Genomic DNA, 21,064 nt, shown 5'->3' with positions numbered 1-21,064 from the left:
AGATTTTGAAATATATAAAAGTCACTTGTGGTCAAATCTGGGCAGAAGAGAGGGTAGTTGTGTTGCTTGAAGCCACAGTCATGAAAAGGCATCTGTGAGACACAGTATTTGTGACCCGACACACTGTCGTGGAGCTGCAGCACACCTCTGGTCAGTTACCATTTCGAAATTTCCAAAAAGGAGGACATTTCTTAAATTTTTACGACACTTATTTCTAACCTAAATTAAACATGTTTAATGATGAGTTGAAATATAAAAAGTTGTATAAAATATACAAAATATACTTAGAAGTGTTGATTTGTCAAATATCACTATAATGTAATGAAGGCTATTTTGTGGTTTTTCTAAAATTTCAATTTTTTAAACGCACTATATATGTTACATACATGAAAAATGCATTCATACAGTATAAATAAAGAACTGAAAGAAATGAATATTCATTTTTACTCCTGCTGGAACAACATACTGTATGCTAACGAAATTAACTTACTTCACAAACTAAAGGGAGTAGCCTACGTACCAATGTGGCCTTCAGTTCCCTCTGTTTTAGTATACGTAAGGTAATTTATATAATTCTTTTTAGACAGGCTCAAAAGAGAAGGACAAATTAACGTCCTGCTTGAGGTGGTGCAGGACGGAGGACAGAGTGCTCAAAAGCAGGACTGTCCTGCCTAAAGCAGGACTGTCTGGCCAGCCTAGGTCATTACTGTACTCCCATTATTTCACCTTGATAATGCCACACAATTTTCACTTTACACAGCATAACAGAAACTGGTGATCGTTGTTTTATACAATTAGTAGTTATCAACAGAATTCCTCTGGCATTTAAAAAAATCGAAGCCATGATTTTGCTGGCAGAGTTGATATCTGAACTTCTTGAGGATCGGAGAATCTGGTGTGGTTCTATTGCATGGATTCCATCTTTGACTCGGGCTCCCAGTGATGAATATATACAAATCTCATCTCCCGCCACCAGACAGGAAAGAAAGTTGACTGTGTCGGCTTCGTACAGTTGAAGGAACTCGTGACTCGAGGTCATCCTGAGAGCTGCGGTTTCGGGGAAACTATCTTGCAGAAACTTTAGTTATCCCCAGAAGTTGATGGTTACAATACTTCATTGTAAAATGCCAACCTTAGTGCTAATTTTACTGACAGCCGGTCCACCATACAGTAATCAAGCACTCGATTTGGGCCACAGTTGCCTCATCAATGACATCTGAAAGCTGTTTTGGTTGGGTGTCATCCTCAAGGCCCTGGCGCCCACACTTGAACTCCCTGCCCTCCCGCGTTAAGGTGGCAAATAAGGGGTATCTGTGCCATACACTCCCAACATGCGCCGATAAATTGCGTTTGCTGTGGTACTTTTTTATTGTTAGGAATTTAATTTTTAAATTTTTCACATTAACTGAAACAAACACCTAACCATTCAACTTTATGTGACCAAAAAACTAGAACTCTGTCGTATTACCCCTGAACTGCCCAACCGTTTCACAGCTCCTCGTATGAGATGAAGCAAAGAGTTCAAATATTTACGAAATTGAAAACACATTATTAATAACTCCAAAACAAATTCATAAACTTATTGAGCAAATTTAGGTACAGTGTGCTTCATAGGCTACGTGAAGAAAATGTCAGGTAAATGTACACGTTGTAGCCTCCGTGTTGATCATCCCAGGTCAGACCGTGGTGGGAACTATCATCTGAGACTCAAGGTGATGCTGAGCGGTGAGGGTTAGAAGCCTGCTGGGGTGATAGAGTTGCTTGAACAATTCACTCACATCATTGTGGGTTTCTGTTGATGTTATCTATCGAACGGTGATAATTGATAGATGAGTAACTATGACAGTTCAGTGTAGACGGTCTCGATTAGTATCTTGCCCAGAATATTAACTGCTGGAGTGAACTTTTACAGAGATTTCTTAGGAAGTTCTAAACAAATTCCACTGTGTCAGTAAGATCAGTGAAACATGAACCCATCTCTTTGATCCCGAGTCAACAACACAAAGCAAGCATTGGGGACAACCTGGCTGACCATCTTCATCTCCAGAGGAATTTTTACTATCAGAAAGACAAAACAATAAATTAAAAACACTGTGTCACTGAGCAGCGGTAGTTGAAGAAAACCATCAAGAACAAACCTCGTGGAAAGTTGTGCCGAGCCGAGACGTGATTCCTGCAAGATCACACACACCTGTCCACGCGGCACAGCTTGTGGTATCCAAGCCAATAAACGTGTCTCTTAACCATTTCCACACCCACCCTCCTCACCAGCCCTTGTACGGCCCCGGATTTTTATCTTTTCCCAAAGATGAAATCCGAGCTTCATGGAAGGAAATATGAGGATTATGGGGGCAGGTGATAACTGCTGTGTAGGACTAAGCCAAGAGGGTCTTCCATAACGGGACATCAACGCTGGAGAGAGTGTGGCCTGACAAATAAACTCAGAGTAAATATTCAGTCAGAAGTTATTCTCGGTCAGGTTAAGACTCTTTTGATGTAGCCTCGTAGGTTAGATAGCGAGGGTGTTGAGCACACACACACACACACACACACACACACGCAGGTAAGTCGACCCCCGCCACCACGCCCCTGCACCCCCCTCCCTCCCTCTCTCCTTACTTCCCTCCCACTCCACCACACTCGTTATTCTATACCGACGCTCTCGACACACTTCACCACATCCCCACAGTGAGGCACCACATCACACACACACACACACACACACATCTTTCCATTACAGACACGAATAACAGACACAAGAGAACCACCAGAGATCGTCCACTATTTATTATTATGTGTCTTGGTGCCGCGTGTGTGTGTGTGTGTCTGTGAGTGAGGTCTTGCTGGTCACTTACTGTGTTTCTTCAGCCAACTTCCTAGATGTGACGGAGACATTTTTCCTCAATACAAGAACCAAACACTAATTTTGGTCAAGTCTCTCTCTCTTTCTCTCAGATTTGCCCCACACTTTCCACATCACTGTTCATTATCACTGAGATGTTAGTAGTTTATGTTTCTTTAAGTACAGTATTTCTTCTACCCCAGTTTAACTTCTCCTATTCTTCATCTGTCATTCCCTCTTATCCGTGTATTCATTCTTCTATCGTATATTTATTCTTATATATATTTACTCATCTCTTTTGCTTTGTTCACAGTATTTCGTCAGCGGCGTTCATCTTAACCACCAGAGTGTGTTTATTCAATCAGTAAATAACTACAGCAGATGAAAACGTATATCACTACATTGATGATATGAGACGAGAACTAGACAAGAGGCGTGAAGATTAAGCATCCCAGCACAATTGACCATAAGATTGAACACCCTCTAACACTTACCTAACCTAACTTACCCCAACGCTTGAATGCTAAATCGTGAGATCAAATTAGGTAGGGTGCTTAATCTTCACGTGATCCGGGACTTTACGTGTATATACCATATTTCACGACTGGTAAAATTTAAATGGACTATTTCTTTGGTAATTTGTCTATTCACCGCTTAGTATAATATCCTTGTGCCTTCTAATTTAAATATGACGTATCTGTTCAACTCGGATAAGTCATTTCTCCTAACTCAAGCCCCCTCCCCCCCCCAGGCTAAAATGTTCAATGGATGGTAAGTTTGATTTTTCAACCAAACAGCTTTTGTGATGAAGGAGTAAAAATTTTCCCTGTTGTTTACTATTCAAAGTTATCTAGCCAATAAGTATCTAGTCCTCTTCTTATTTTGTTGGTACTTTCTACAAAATGGATAAAAACTTGAGAAAAAATATCGACGTATAGATATAAAAACTACAAAATTTAATAAAATCTGATGCTGAAGGTGATGTCAAACAAGTAAAGAGCTTCTATAATCCACGTGAACATTTAACAATATTTATGAGAATTTGGGTACAGTTTCCAGATTCCCAGAAATTCTGTCACTTGATTTTGTTGCTTAACTGGTGTAAAGTCTAAGTCTAAGTGTTATTATGAAGCCAAATTGGATGTTACTTTTGTTCTGTAATGAGTCAATCACTCAGGAACAGGGAACTCTGGTATCTCCAAAAATTAGGTGAGTTTAATTAATATATGGAATATTGAAAATCCGGGTTTAGCATGATCTCATTCCTGTGTGTTGATGACTCTGATCACTGGGTATGACATAAGACGTCCAATACATATAATGTTTTAACCACTGGATTTACAAAGGTTTGGACTATATTTTCAAAGGTTGGTATGTTTTATGCCCTCCATAACAGAAGATGTCTGAATGCATCTAACTAGTTAAATTAAGTAAAAATACAACTACAACAACCAAATATATTATTATCAATGATTATAATGAGACTCTACTTTAACTAGATACGTCCACTTAGCACCAGTCAGGAGATGAATTTAATACAGAGGATCGTTGGATAAGTTCTGAACCTTACTTTTCTTCCCTAAATGGCACAAAGTGAAGTGTTCTCGTTAAGGCAGAGTCTCTTTATAATGGCGGCGATACTATTTCTGGACCTCCTCATATTTGTGGTTTAGTTTACGTCACAGCCGGTTAGTTGCATTCTTACATCTTGAGTTAAGAAGAATATTCATCCTAGGAACCTTTGAGGCTGGAGGCAGTCAAGGCGGAGGTCACGAGTTGTCGCATACATTAAAAAAAAAAAAAAATAGAAGACTTAAGATGGTGGCTGTCTGCAGGATTATTACACCATCTGTTGTAATATTTCCTCGTCACTACCACCACCCTTCCCTGCCACCACTAACACCTCCCTGCCACCACTAACACCTCCCTTGCCACCACTAACACCTCCCTTGCCACCACTAACACCCTCCCTGCCACCACTAACAACCACCACTCTCCCCTGCCACCACTAACACCCTCCCTTGCCACCACTAACACCTCCCTTGCCACCACTAACACTCCCCTGCCACCACTAACACCCTCCCCTGCCACCACCAACACCTCCCTGCCACCACAACACCCTCCCTTGCCACCACTAACACCCTCCTTGCCACCACTAACACACCTCCCCACCACTAACACCCTCCCCTGCCACCACCACCTCCCCTGCCACCACTAACACCTCCCCTGCCACCACCAACACCCTCCCCACCACTCACTACACACCTCCTGCCACCACTCTCCCTTGCCACCACTAACACCCTCCCTTGCCACCACTAACACTACACCCTTGCCACCACTAACACCCTCCCTTGCCACCACTAACACTCACACTAACACCTCCCTTGCCACCACCAACACCCTCCCCTGCCACCACTAACACCTCCCTGCCACCACTAACACCCTCCCCTGCCACCACTAACACCCTCCCCTGCCACCACTAACACCCTCCCCTGCCACCACTAACACCCTCCCCTGCCACCACTAACACCCTCCCCTGCCTGCTCTACTTGCCTCCGTTAACAGTTTACTTTTCTAACTTTCCTCTGGGTCTTGACTGACGTTATATACACCACGAGTGTGTATATACAACAGCCTGTGTTTATCTATACACACTACAGACGCCCCCGTGTGTACTCAAGAGGTGTTCAGTTTCTATACACACGACAAATACTTTCACACTGCCTTTCTACAAACACATATCTAATACAACTTTATCTAGCCAAACCGAAAACACCAAACCAATGCTAACCAAGCCATAACAAATGTAACCTAATCTAACAAAACGGAACCAAATCTAACCAAGCATAGCCCAATCTAAGCGAACTTAAACAAGCCTAACCAAATATATTCTATTTAAACCTGACCTAGGCAAACTAAACCAAACCTAACATAACCTACCCAAGCCTAACCTATCCAAATCTAACCAACCTTAACCTAATCAAATCAAATCTTTAGGTAAGGTCAACCAGTAAGTTACATTCTTTAATTTGCAGATAAGAGGAATATTTATCGAACAAACCTTTAAGAAGTGAACACTGGAGACACGCCTTTAAGGACGATGGATTAACCCTTTGAGGACAGGGACTTGAACCTTTTGTCGATGATGTTATTATGCCCAGCAGTGTAAAGCAGGAGCAGCAGGAGCATCAGCGACAACAAGCACAGCTGACCCTGCCTGCCTGCTGGACTGGATTAATTGCTTTCACAGAAGAGGACACTTAATTAGGGGAGGGTAAGGGTGGTGGACTTCTGGGGCGCCTCACCTAGTTGATCCTGATACCCCACCATGCTGCCCACGTGTGTGTGTGTGTTAATCGTTGTTATGTATTAGGATATTTAATATTGGAAGGTAAATAAATGGTGGCGAAGGTGTGGCTATTGGGGGAGGCTGGAGGCCATAAATTAAGGAACAAAAAAAAATAATAATAATAGTAGTAGTATTCCAGGTAGGCGGGTAATCTTTGGTAGCAACCCTCCCTTGCCAGCTAAGAGAGTGTTCAGAAGTCCTGTATATACTGCCCAGTTCCTAATCTGTAAAAGTGCGTTGGTGATAAGAAGCGCATCCAGGTGTGAAACTTCCTTCTGAATCACCTAATGGCAACCGGGACACCATGACATCAGGTTATCACGGCTAGCCCACGAAAACATGGAAAATGACCGTAAAATGTTTACCATTATTATTATTATTATTATTATTATTATTATTATTATTATTATTATTATTATTATTAGAAGTAGTAGTAGTAGTAATGCTGGTAGTAGTAATAACAAAATTAATAATAATAATTGTATAGTAGCATTATTATTATTATTATTAGCAGTAGTAGTAGTAGTAGTAGTAGTAGTAGTAGTAGTAGGAGGTGAGCGCCTCGAACTGGTTAACTACGTTACCGATAAGGCAAATGGTTTCAGTCTCAATAAACAAGAATTTACAGATGCCAATGCTCTAAGGTACGGTAGGCCAGCAGAAGGTTTGCCCTCCCAATGCGTGTGTGGCTCTTCCTATGACGTCGATCACGCCATGGTATGCAAGAAAGGGGGCTTCATATGCATGAGGCATGACGAAGTAAGGGATCTCACGGCAAATATGCTGAAGGAAATCTGCCTTGATGTCAGGGTAGAACCGACCTTCCTTCCATTGGACGGTGAGAATTTCCAACACAGGACTTCAAACACACCCAACGAAGCTCGTGTTGACATCAGTACTCGAGGATTCTGGACGCGGGGACAGCAAGCCTTCTTCGACATCACGATTTTTTATCTCTTGGCCGCATGTCACCGTAACTTAGCTCCCGATGCTGCACATAGGAGGAACGAGAACGACAAGATAAGGGAATACGGGGAGAGAATTCAGAACGTTGATCAAGGCAGCTTCACTCCTTTGGTGTTCACAACTTCTGGTGGGATGGGACCAAGCGCAAGATGCTTCTACGCCAGACTCGCGGAGGTGATATCCGAACAGAAGCAGCAGCCCAGAAGTTATGTTACAGCCTGGATGAGATGTCGACTGTCCTTCTCTCTCCTTAGGTCAGCTTTGCTCTGCCTTAGGGGAACGAGAGCATCGGCCCCAATGCCGACACCAGTTGCAGATATTGACTATGAGGCAACATTCACTGAATGCCGCATAGCTCTGCGGCTCAACTAACTCAACACAGCTAGGATAGCTACTTATGTATTAGGATACTTAATATTAAGATAATAAAATGGTGGCGAAGGTGTGGCTATTGGGGGAGGATGGAGGCCATTAAAAAAAAGTAATAGTAGTAGCAGTAGTAGTAGTAGTAATGCTGGTAGTAGTAATAACAAAATTAATAGTAATAATTGTCTAGTAGTATTATTATTAGTAGTAATATTAATAATATCAACACCATCATTATCATTTTGGCTACCAATATAAACAAACATTTTACTCATCATCATCATCGTGTTATCGTGTTTTTAAAAGTCTAGTTGGAGGTCACCCACCTACATTGCCCAGGTGACGTCATCTGGCTTAAGTGCAAAATAAAATAAACATACACACATGGCCTTCTTGTATTACGTCCCCCTGCTGCTTGCAACGAGAGCACTTGTCGCCTGCTGCTGGGTGTCACGTTACGATGGCAAGTTGATCTGTAGCGACGAGTAAACCCTTCTGGTGTTGGATGCCATCACCCAACGTACTGTATAAGGGTTCATTGGGTTATTATTATTATTATTATCATTATTATAATTCTTTCGGGTTTGAATTATGTTTTAATAGCCTCATCATTATCATCCTTGTAAGAAATAGCACCAACCTGCTCATGTTATGGTGATTTAAAGGACTTGACGGAGGTACAATAATTTTCAATATTTTCGAGAGGTACAGAAGTTTTTTATTGTTTTTCATCATACGATCGTAAGGCCATTCAGTTGACTACCTTATCACCGTACATGACTTGCACTGAATTTTGGCACGATGATTTGCCTTATAGGAAAGAGGACATGACGCATATATATATGTTTACCATATTTTGCAGTAATAACATGCACACCAATGACGAAGTATATATATATATATATATATATATATATATATATATATATATATATATATATATATATATATATATATATATATATATATATATATATATATATATATATATATATATGTGTGTATGTATGTCTGTAAAATACATATGACAACTTGGCTTATAATGTACACGTCTACTGTCACTACCAAATGTTTGTGTCACGTTTCATAATCTTTCATTGATACTGTAGAGGGAGTGAACTTTATTAAGCGAGTATTATAAAGGTCAGGCGGACGGACGGACGGACAAACTGAAAGACGAAAGGCTGGAGGGACGAGTGTAAAAACGGAAGGAGGAAGAGATGGATGGTATAAGACAGGCGGGGAAAGGAAGGACAGATGGAGGGACGAGAGGATGGAGTGACAGAAGAGTGGAGGAAGGGAGGGAGGGAGGGACAAATATGACAAACACTGTCAATAAATCCCTCATATTCTAGCCATGACCACTTTGTACCACACAGGATCTGACTCATCTTAGCCATTCAGGTGGCAGGAGCATCCACAGCCTGACACGATGTAGATAAACTCTCAACTCTCATATCTGTACAGCCTAACATGCTTCCTTATAACCTGGATCCGGGTACATGAAACATCGTACTGTACTATAAATATACTATACGTCGCAAAGGAAGATGTGGGGATGCACTTAACTAGTTGACTTATAGCGAAAAATTAATGAAAACGTTCAAAATAAACCTCAAAATTAGATACGTTTCCATAACATCTTTTAGGGAACGAAATTAAGGCCAAATAAACATATATAATTAGGGTAAAGTCCTTCTGTAAATTTCCTGCTAATTCTAAACGTTATTTTTAAGTTTACGCTCAAGCCAACTATTCAGGTTCACTTGTAAATCATTAAATATGAGGAATATTCATCGGGTGAACCCTTGTCAGTCTAGAACCTGCTCTACATGCTGAAGTACCATAAAATTGGAATTACGAAGGGTGAAGGACAGCCAGAGTTAAAAACAGGTGAAGGTCGAGGTGAAAGTGAGGCGGTGGGCCGAGCTTGGAGGATTACACGGGTCCATCTCGGCCTCCTCGCTATGCCATGGTCTGTGGTAATCCTGGCAGACCCATGGTGATCACGGCCTGTGGTGGTGATGGCGCCACACACACACACACACACACACACACACACACAAAGAGAGAGAGAGAGAGAGATGCCTTGAAAAATACATTTAAGAGTGCGTTACCTGCAGTCAATTGACATTAACCTGCGTACTCCTCCGCGTGATCAAGTGCATATTCAACCGTGTATAATAAACTGTTGGGATCTAATTACTTTAAAAACTCGTTCCTCAAGCAATCTTGTTATATTTCATTAACATGTCAAACATACAACACATATATACATTTACTTTTATCCTCTTTGTTACTGAACGGTTCGTTAGCCGCTTGGGCGGTCGGTCACGTCTGTTAAGCACTGTTGGCAAGTACTGGGCATGCACTGGCTCCTGAACGTATCTGTACCTGATCCGGTGTTGGTAAAGTCTGGTCTTGAAGGAGTTCACACTCGGTGCCGTCACAACACTCTCTGGCAGATTGTTCCAAGAGTTTCCAATTTTTGGTTAAATCAACATATTATTTAATTCTGTTTGTATATACGCAGTGCCTGTGTACTGCACATGCTGAACCAATGAGAACTAGTGTGACGATTTTACTAATAAATATCATCTATGAACATCTGGGATAATTTATACTTACAGCGAAGCACAGATTCCCGTAGAAAGAGTCATATTTTTGTATCGTTTGGCGTGCAGAACAAGCGGCTTATCAAACAAATTACGAACCTTGACCTACATCTCCCAGACAAAGATCCTTCTCCTTACATCCCAAGTGGTACAGTTCACTACACCACCCTGGACCCCTTGAGGTTTTCACATATACCCTGTGTGTAAGTGGCGCCTAGTGGTTCTGGGTGGGTCGTGGGCACCAAGGGGAGGGCAGTACGCAGGGGCACTAGCGTAACCCCTTGAGGAACGTCCTTCATGAAGACGTATTGTTCGTGAGGGGGAATGAGTCTCTCTCTCTCTCTCTCTCTCTCTCTCTCTCTCTCTCTCTCTCTCTCTCTCTCTTTCCTTGACTATTATTCTAGTGAGCCAGGATCACCTTAAATAGCTATACGCATATAATAATAATAATAATAATAATATGACGAATATTAGTTTTGATAAGCATGAAGTTTAAATTTTAGAAAAATACTAAGTTTAATTTTTGAATGGAGCCCCGATAATATAATATGTTCATCCATGCAATACACAAATATGTACTTTACGTCATTAATTAAAAATATGTATATTTATTTATTTAGAATGAGAGTAAGTATATGTTACATCCGGTCCAGGGCTAAGATTCTCAGAAGTTATTTCTTTAAATATCCCCTCAAACTAGAGAAGTGAGAATTTATTAAAGAACTCGTCAGCCACAGTGGCGTTGATATTGTAATGAGACGACGTAACTGAAGGTTAACGCTTGTCAACAAGTACAGGATAAATATGACTACGAATCTTTGAGGCTCCAGTCTTTTTGTGGTCTAAAAAATAACCCCTTCTCAAGGAAAGCTATTACGTCGCCTATCCTTCCCGTCTCTCTCCCTTAACATCACCCCGCTCTCATAACCCAACCTCATGTACCCCTTCTACCACCCCCCCACCCGCTACATCTCCATGACTCACTAGAAGGCCCTCTGAGAGAGCCCTGACCCCATTTTTCCCCCACAAGACACAGAATTGTTTCAGCGTGTCCGTGCTGAAAACGACCCACTGCTACTCAATTAGACCCTTATCACTTACTCCCTCCTCGTTTAATGATATAATAGACGCCGCCGTTGATAGATGTACTGCCTCGTAACACATTTCATTAACTTGATAAATCAGACACTAAATAAAGATTTTGTATCAGTAGTTGTATTGGGTTGACAGTCGAGGCCGAGCCCAAAACGTGTCGGATTCACCGTGAAGTCGGTTCGACTAATACGGCAGCCTTTCAGTCACCTTTACTTAATCGTCCTTTCAGATGAGAAGGACGACCCCAAGAACGTGACTAACTCGCAATCAGCACGATGACAACAACATATACGACCACCTTGATGAACACCCCCCTCCTCTGACGATCACCTCCCCCTGACGATCACTTCCCCCTGACGATCACTTCCCCCTGACGATCACTTCCCCTGACGATCACCTTCCTGACGACCACCTCCCCTGACGATCACCCCCCTGACTACCTCCCTCACCAACACCTCCCCCGACGACCACCTCCCCTCACCAACACCTCCTTCACCAACACTTCCCCTCACCATCCCTCCCTCACTAACATCTCCCCTCACCAACACCTCCCCTCACCAACATCTCCCTTCTCGCATCTCCTTCCTCGCATCTCCCCTCTGCACCTCCCTTCACCAACATCTCCCCACCAACATCCCCCTCACCAAAACCCCCTTCATACACCTCCCTTCACCAACATCTCCCCTCACCAACACCTCCCTCAGCAACATCTCCCCTTCACCAACCCCTCAACATCTCCCCTCACCAATATCTCCCTCATCAACACCTGCCCCTCTGCCCTAACCCAGCTCATGTAACTGCATCTCATTTCGGGGATGTGTTTGTTTGTTTGTGTGTATGTATGTATGTATGTATGTATGTATGTATGTACAGAAGGCGTTATTAGTATGTCAATAGGCTAGGTCAATACCATACCAACTTTAAACCCCAATAATAAACCATATACAATGTTTAGATTCACTTCAGAAGTTCATCGTTGGTATGATTCCAATTTCTGTATCCCGGGAATTACTATTAACGTTTCCTTTACACAGAAATTCTTCCCAAAACAGCATCGTGCCAACTCCGAACACCTGAACTGACCCTCTTAGTGCAGAGTCTAACTAATAACTTACAAACAACAATAACTATAGTTTCAGGTACACCTACAGGCACAAATGATTCGTAAAAGCAAAGTAAATTATTGCTTCACATATCTTGTGTACACAGCAGAGAGAAGGATATATATATATATATATATATATATATATATATATATATATATATATATATATATATATATATATATATATATATATATATATATATATATATATATATATATATATATATATGTGTGTGTGTGTGTGTGTGTGTGTGTGTGTGTATCTATTAGACTCGCATTGAATTTATACAGCTCTTGGTCACTTCTCTCAGTTATCAACTCTCAGGTGTGGTCAACCTCCTCCCTGCCTTAGTATGGTCAAATAATTCGTATTTAATGTTCATCAAGATTATTCTCTCTCCCTTTTACTTCACATTACCAAGAAGCGCTCAACACACAGGCCCCCTCGGCTCTCTCTAACCATCACCACGACCTCATCTGCAAATTTGGTGAGAAGCTTCTGCAGCATCCTAGACACCGGCTCCTGCTTCCAACCGAGATCCCTCATCCGCGAATTGCTGTTCGACACTACAACCACATCTAGCCCACACGAGCACGTACTGGTCGCTAAGAACAGCCCAGTCCCAACCATTGTAAAAATTATCAATAACTCGTAGTCAACCAGTGTATTCACTCCAAGCCAATCTAACTTTTGCATTGTTACTATGTGTGAAATTCCCTGTTATATGAGCTTCTCCCCACCTAGTTATTATATATCATATTTGTATCACTTATGTTACTTGTATATTATTTGTCAATCAAGTGAACCATTCCCCAATTATGTAACTGTATATTTTCAGCCTTCCGGCCGCCATGTTCTTACAATAAACCGTTAATTATTATTTATTATTATTACACACACACACACGACCTCTGAAAGATTCTCAAAACTCGTAGCACCAGACCTGACGATCTACAGATACTGTACACAGAACTTGATTTAAGACGAAAATTACAGTTACTTCACGATGACAGAGTGTTAACTTCGGTACAGTTACTATACAGTGACAGCCATGGCCACTTTACACTGACAACAGTGTTACAGTGAAATAGCCACCCAATGGTCCAATGGTGCAGGGAGTGATTACGTAGTGTAGAGGTACAGTGTTACAGTGATTCATATGTAGTGACTTATGTAGTGAGTGATAAAGTGGTGCAGAGGTACAGTATTACAGTGATGCAGCTTGAGGGAAGACGTGAGTTTGCCCTTTGATGGTGGTGGGGGTAGGGACAAGTGGGAGGGGAGAGGCCAAGTGAAACAGTCCCTCTATTGTGAAGAACACTAACCTGTTATTCTTTTATCTCTCTCTCTCTCTCTCTCTCTCTCTCTCTCTCTCTCTCTCTCTCTCTCTCTCTCTCTCTCTCTCTCTCTAAGTAGAAAGTAAAGAAATGGAGGAAGACTGACGGACTAGACACATTGAGTAACAGCTACAGGCAGAGAGAGAGAGCGAGAGAGAGATTTTTTTTTAACAAATTTATTGACAAAGCTTGGATTACAGTTTGCCTATTCTGAGTAATTCAGTCAGGTCTTGACACTGGGTGTGGTATCACTTCTCACTGCCACGCAGGACAGAGGTGCATACACAAAGAAATACATCATATTCATTAACAGCTCTATATATATATATATATATATATATATATATATATATATATATATATATATATATATATATATATATATATATATATATATATATATGAGATTCATGTGGGTAATGTCACTGTTCACTGCCATGCAGGACAGAGGTTCGTACACAAAGAAATACAATCATATTCATGGCAGTATATATATACTGTATATAGGTCAGAGTCGTGTGGGTAATGTCACTGTTCGCTGCCATGCAAGACAGTGGTTCATATACACACGCACACACACACACACACACACACACACACACAGAGAGAGAGAGAGAGAGAGAGAGAGAGAGAGAGAGAGAGAGAGAGAGAGAGAGAGAGAGAGAGAGAGAGAGAGAGAGAGAGAGAGAGGGACTAAAAATCCCAGCAACAATTAGAGTATAATTAATCAATCAGAAGAGTCAATCTACCCGTCCAGCAGACCGTCAATTCTATCTGGCAATTCTACCATACCGTAAGTTGCTTTAAGAGCACTCCGTCTCATTCAATCCTAAACTACTTCACTCAAATCCTACCAATCCTAATGTGTGTGTGTGTGTGTGTACAAGTCCTCACACCTCACAAGAAACCCTCCCGTGGCAACACAAGCTAAGTGACCTTATTTCCACACAACACTGTTGACTATTCTGCCTGCCTTTCCCTCACTCTCCTCTCCCTCCCTCCGTCTCTCACTTCTTGTCGTGTTGACAAGAGACAACATTTGCGCCGCCCTGTTTGAGGATCTCCAAGGTTATTCTTGTGCTTGCTTCGTCTTCTTCTTCTTCTTCTTCTTCTTCTTCTTCTTCTTCTTCTTCTTCTATTTCTTCTTCTTCTATTTCTTCTTCTTCTTCTTCTCCTTCTTGTTCTTGTTCTTCTATTTCTTCTTCTTCGTCTTCTACTTCTTCTTCATCTTCTATTTTTTCTTCTTCTTCTTCTTCTCCCTCTCCTATATATCTCTTTAAGTTCGTATATATAATCAACCAACAAGAACTATCAAACTTCTCAGAAATCTCTATGCTTCTACACTTCCAATAAACACACCAAGAAAATAAATAATTAATTTACGATGAGCCGCAGGCAGTAGCGAGCTGGGGTCACACAGATTTACTATGTTGATTTTGAGTCATAAGTAATGATAATGGTCCTTTGTTTACCTGTAAGAGTAACGTAGATATGGATATGATTTGAGGGATCACCTGAAGATTGTACCTCCTATCCTGTATCACCTGAAGATTAACTATCCTAGTGCTAATCTTAACTAACTTAATCTAACCTAAGTTAACTTCACCAAAGTTAATCTAACATAAACCATGAACTTAACCTAACCTAGTCTATCCTTGCCTAACTTAATCTAACCCAACCTAATCCTAACTAAATTTAACCTAACCTAAGCCTCCCATATAACGTTCGGGTGGTTAATCTTCAGGTGAAATAAATATGGCGGTCCAGTACTTAAATTCTTCATGTAATCCAATTTCTATGCTTTAGATTCACTCAGTAATGTGTTTTCTTCTATTTCACGTTACGAGGAAAATTTAATGCATGGAACCTTGTAAATTCTTCTTTGGTTTAATGAATGAGGTCGATAGATAGATAGATAGATAGATAGATAGATAAATAGATACTACAGAATGGATATAGAATCCCTAGAGAGAATTCAGAGGAGAATGACAAGACTAATCCCGGGCATTAGGAACCTTGAGTACAGAAATAGGTTAAAGCATCTTAATCTGCACTCCCTTGGGAGACGTAGAGTGAGGGGCGATATGATCGAGGTGTATAAATGGAAGTCAGAGCTAAACAAAGGTGATATAACAAAGGTACTCAAACTATCCAACCAGGAGCGAACTCGTAACAATGGTTTTAAATTAGACAAATTTAGATTTAGGCGCTAGATAGGTAAACATTGGTTTGGAAATAGAGTAGTGGATGAGTGGAACAAGTTACCAAACATCATCATTAACTCGAATACGCTGGATAGCTTCATAGGTTGGATGGATATATGAGCGATAGAGGTTGGGTGTAAATGGGACTGCCCAGTATGGGCCAGTAGGCCCGCTGCAGTTTCCTCCATTCTTATGTTCTTATAGATTGATAGATATATAGATATAAACTTATCAATGAAATCTACAACACAGTAAATAACAACACTATTACAACAGTCACAACCTTCATCAACAATGGTTTTAATGCACGTCTTCCTGACATCTGCCACACACAAGAACCTAACCTAGCGACCTTGTGCTACTAAGCTTAAATATCGTCATAAACTGGCGAATATAAACGTCCCCCCAAGGCGCTATCAGTCACTTAACGTCCTATCATCATGACCATTACAGGCATCATGTCTATCCAAGTCATTCATAATATTTTGCAGTTTTTGTTTTATATTTTTAGATGCTTCAACAGTCAGGGTCTTTAACATTCACTGGATTAATTTTTCCGTTCCTACACTAGTAAACACCTAGAAGAAGTTAAGATATTCGAGATGGGTGTAATTTACGAAGGTCTGCGCCACTCTTCATAAAGTAAACAAAGGGTAAATAAAGAACCCGTTGATCTTAGTTTGTATCAAAGCCATAATAATAGTTTCAACAAAGCCGAAGATCGTAGTCTATGTAACACTGAGTATAAAATAAACAACTAAAGTACACTATAAGACCCCAGCGACCCTAACTTAGTAATCTTCCCAAACATTCCAACTTTATGACGATGCTCCCCGACTCCTCTTTTTTCCTCCCTGGTCGTAGTTGTTCCAGATTAATGTTTATGGCGGGGGTGTGAGGTGGAGCATCAATCACACACACACACACACACACACACACACACACACACACACACACACCTTCTCTGACATTTCAATACACGAGAAAGAAAGTTGGGGGGATACATTTACCGGCTGACCGATGTTTGAGGATGCTCGTAGGTGAGGTCCATTTTTACCGATTTTGCTAACACTGACATGTGTGTGAGCCCGGGAAAAAATAATAACAAAAAAATTTACTATCTGGGTTGTCTGGTGTACTATGGTGTTTCCGCAACTACAGGATACACTGGTATTATTTTTCCTCGTTCTGAAAGCCACTTCTTATTCTACGAACAATTTAGACGACTCGAGTATTTCTAGTGAATGTTAATTTTCCGCTGACTTCGTTGACAATACAGTACTTTCCTTCTTACGTCACGTTGATTCTGGGAGCTACTACTTCTTACCATTACTTTTACATACCAGTCGACGCATATGAGTCACATACTGTTCCATCATGTCTTAGAATATTGTTACATAATGCGACTAAAGAAATGTGTAGCTTCGCTTTCCCGCGGTGTGTGGCAACTTTATAATAGTTTGTATAACCCCGGGCATCACAGTGTGTTTGTCCTGTCACCCAGCACCAGGCGGGGGAGAAAAAACCAACTCTCTCTAAACCCCCTTTAAAACACCCACAAACCAAAAGTAATATTTATACCTCTGCCATCATTCTGTAGATGGAATTGGTAAGGATATTTCGTCAGGGGCTTCTAGTGTAACCGAGGTGACGTAGTCTTCTTCGATGTGGGCCCGGGAGTGTCTAGCTAGATAACACGCCTCGCCGAGCACCAGTTTTTTGTTTTGTGCCTGCGGTCTCTGCCTACCACCGCCACCACACATGCGCCAGCCTTCTCCCAAGAACTTTTCTTTTTTAATGCCTACACGGGCGGAACCAGAAACGCCAAACAAGGCGAGATTGTATCAGATTCAAGAGACCACCTAGCTGGGCGTTAACGATAACAGATCTATATTGAGTACGAACTTCTTGGAAACCGTCCATGTAAGGATATGAACTACACGTAGATCATTGAAAACTTAAAAACTTTGGGAAAATATGGATTTTTTTTTCATTAAGAGGGAACGTATACTGGGTAGCCTACACTCTGCCTAAATGCGCCTATGCGCAAAAATGTTTGACGGTGTCTCAACAACCAGTGGTTTATCTACGAGAACTGTAACACTTGTTGTAGAAGCAAGCAAAACCAGTGGTACTGAAATGTAGTAAAAACAGCAACATAATAGTTGTACTAGAAGTAGTGGTATCAAGAATAATAGTATAAGTATAATAGTAGCTTAAGCAAAAGAAATGGTAGAAAGAATAACAGTAGCGGTGGTGGTGGTATCATCACCACCACCACCATCATCAACATCAACTTATGAGTCACCACAAACAGCAACAATGACATTAACAATAACAGTGACAATAAACAAGCAGAACATGTTAACTCAACAGGTGTTAACAAAAGCACACCGTTAAGCCTCGTTGTAAGGAACCTTGACCTGTGACCTTCACCTTACGTTGACCTTTGACCTACTCTAGCATAATTTAAACCATAATATACAGAAATTTATCTCAACTGCATTTCACAGAACCTTGATCGTAGTCTTTGTCCTTGACCTGCTGTGACTTCGACCTAATGCTAATGGAGTTTAATAATATAGTCCTTGACTAACGTTTTATGCACCTGTCAAATTTCACAAAAATCATTTAATTAATTTTTGAAATATATTGTTCACAGACATACAAACACACTCAAGCTCCACTCTACGAACAAGGGTAAGTATGACATACCTGGTAATAGTGTTGACCAGCGTTAGTTATGAGAATTTGTAACTATTTTAACTGCTAACGACCCATACCCGTCAGCTCTCCACTCCTCACAGACGAGGGCGCTGTTGTCGGTGTCTGGTGACCCTGGGAGCGCGCATCACTGTTTCCTCTGGAGCTGAGATATAAAATCTTCTGTGTTATCAAATTTCCAAAAATTAATAAACAATCAATGGTGAAAATAGAAATTAAACGTTAAAGTAATAAAATAAAAATAGAAATGGTCATAATTTTAGAATTAAAAATGAATAAATTGGGAAGATTACATCCATGCAAAATGATTTCCACGAACTTTTCAAATGGTCGAATGACTTTCAAATGCAATTATGTTAATTTTTAAGATGTTTACTGTATTTGGGGCATAAAAAGTCCACAGCATAATAATTAATGTGAAAGTCATTAACATACTTTAGGGAGATACAAAGGACCTGGGCGTCATAGTTTACCAATATTTGAAAACTACACAAAAAGTGAGGGAGGCGGTAAAAAAAGCTGACCAAACCTCAAGAATCATTAAACGCTCTTTGGAGGCACAAGGACACAATAAATCCGCCGGCGAATTTCAGCACTCGAAGGTTACTGAGCACCAGGGCCGGATTCGGGAGTGGGCAAAGTGGGCAGCTGCCCAGGGGCCTCCACAATCTGGGGGCTTCCACATATTACAATATTTTATTTATTTGTTTATTCATTTGGATTATTTTTATTTTCATTCTTTAAAATTCATGTTTATCTATTCCATCACGTAAAACTATGTTCAGCAAGAAGCGTGATAGAAATTAGGCTCGCTACTCCTTCAAATAACTAATAACTAATAATATATTCTTTTCTGTGAAGTCTCTTGAAAATTTTTGACATGTGCGGTAGTAGCTATATCAGGGCTGGTCGACTTGAAACCATATGACTGACTCCAGTCATGTCTCACTTTTGTGTGTGTGTGTGTGTGTGTGTGTGTGTGTGTTGGGAATTTGTACACTATCATTAATATACAGTTAATTAAAAACTTATCAATGTTCTAATTTCCTCAATATAACTGCATACGGCTTCAAAATTCTCCAAAGAAGTGTTCAAATTTCAACATTTTCCCTGGGGGCTTACAACGCCTCCCGGAACTCCCAGATGTTTAGGCTCGCTTCACTCGCCACCCCACCCTCTTGGGTAGTTATAATGAGGGGGGCCTCCACAAAGAGGCTGCCCATGGGCCTCCACAGGTCTAAATCCGGCACTGCTGAGCACCAAACTCAATAGGACAATGTCGACTCTACTGTACCGGGATGGTAAAAACCAACTGTAAGTTTTCTTAATAAAATGACGACCTAAAAGCGACCTTTCACCTCAATTCTACAAATCCCTTGCGCACAAACAAGAGGCCACTACACGTCCAGGTGCAGAATGGGTAAGAGGAAGAACTACTGTACATCCCCCGGTCCGAAGTGTGATGCATCTAAGGAACACTTTACTTGCTGCAGGTGAGGAAGCAACCTTCAAAAACACGGTTAGGCCAAGAAATCTAGAAAAAAAACAGAGGACCTTGAACAAGACGCTGGCTTCCTTCACCCGGCGAGGCAGCTGCTCGTTGTTGAGGCCTGAGCGTAGACAAGATAAACATGATAGCCTAACCTAACCTCATTGTTGATCTGCATTAATCAATGAAATGGTTAACAGAAAAAACACGAATACTCATGGTTGTAAATAAACGACATATCGCATCTATTAAGTTAGTCGTCCGTGACATTCCGACGTTTGGAGTACCGTGCTTGCCCTAATTAACTTTTGTTGTACCTGAAGAATACAAAACTAGATCTGGATTAATTTTATACTTCATGCACGCTGACATGATCTTATCTAAGTCAACACAAGTTAACAATATTAATATCACATACATATTGATCCAAGATAGTCAAATAAACGTAAACTTAATCTAACTTTATATAAATTAGTTTAACAATCATCTTTAACATAAAATCTTTATTATCGGCATCCCTAGCGACACGCGGAGCTAATGGTGTCTGGGTGGGTGGATGTGAGTCAGCGCTCAGGAACGAGCTAAGGCTTCTTCCCTACCCCCTCTCCCCCACTTCAGCCCTCCTTACACTAACACTCCGACGGAAATTCCCCATGCACCAACAGAGATTCACATCAAACGAAAATATGAGACCTGTACAAAATTGCCTGGCTACAAAAAAAGGAGCATTCGACTCCCGGAAATGGCTTAGAAATAGTTCAAGTGACCTCTCGTTTGAGTCGCTTTTGCAGGATATCATCAATCGAAATTTCATCACTGGGGAGTAATCTGTTTATGGTCATACATTATATTGAGAGAGATCACTGAGGAGGAAAACAAACATAGACACATGTCTACAGATAAGAAAGTCTCAGAAGCTCGTAGGCCATTTTGACATCGAAGTAAACTTTAAATAAATATTATATCATTGT

The 21,064-nt window shown here is 40.9% G+C and overlaps 1 protein-coding gene across 2 annotated transcripts in view; it reads right to left on the bottom strand.

The window, feature by feature from the left end:
* LOC121874701 (two pore calcium channel protein 1-like) overlaps positions 1-18,765 on the bottom strand; it is a 77,977-nt gene extending 59,212 nt beyond the window's left edge. For both annotated transcript variants that reach the window (XM_042378952.1, XM_042378953.1), the window contains exon 1: positions 18,596-18,765. The gene's annotated coding sequence lies outside the window, so the exon portion shown is untranslated. The remainder of the gene's footprint in view (positions 1-18,595) is intronic.
* Between the last annotated feature and the right edge of the window lie 2,299 nt (positions 18,766-21,064).

Source organism: Homarus americanus, unplaced genomic scaffold (assembly GCF_018991925.1).
Source record: "Homarus americanus isolate GMGI-L3 unplaced genomic scaffold, GMGI_Hamer_2.0 scaffold34360, whole genome shotgun sequence".
In the NCBI taxonomy this organism is placed as follows: domain Eukaryota; kingdom Metazoa; phylum Arthropoda; class Malacostraca; order Decapoda; family Nephropidae; genus Homarus; species Homarus americanus.
The sequence above is the reverse complement of the archived record's forward strand: the minus strand, read 5'-3'. Positions and strand labels throughout refer to the sequence as shown.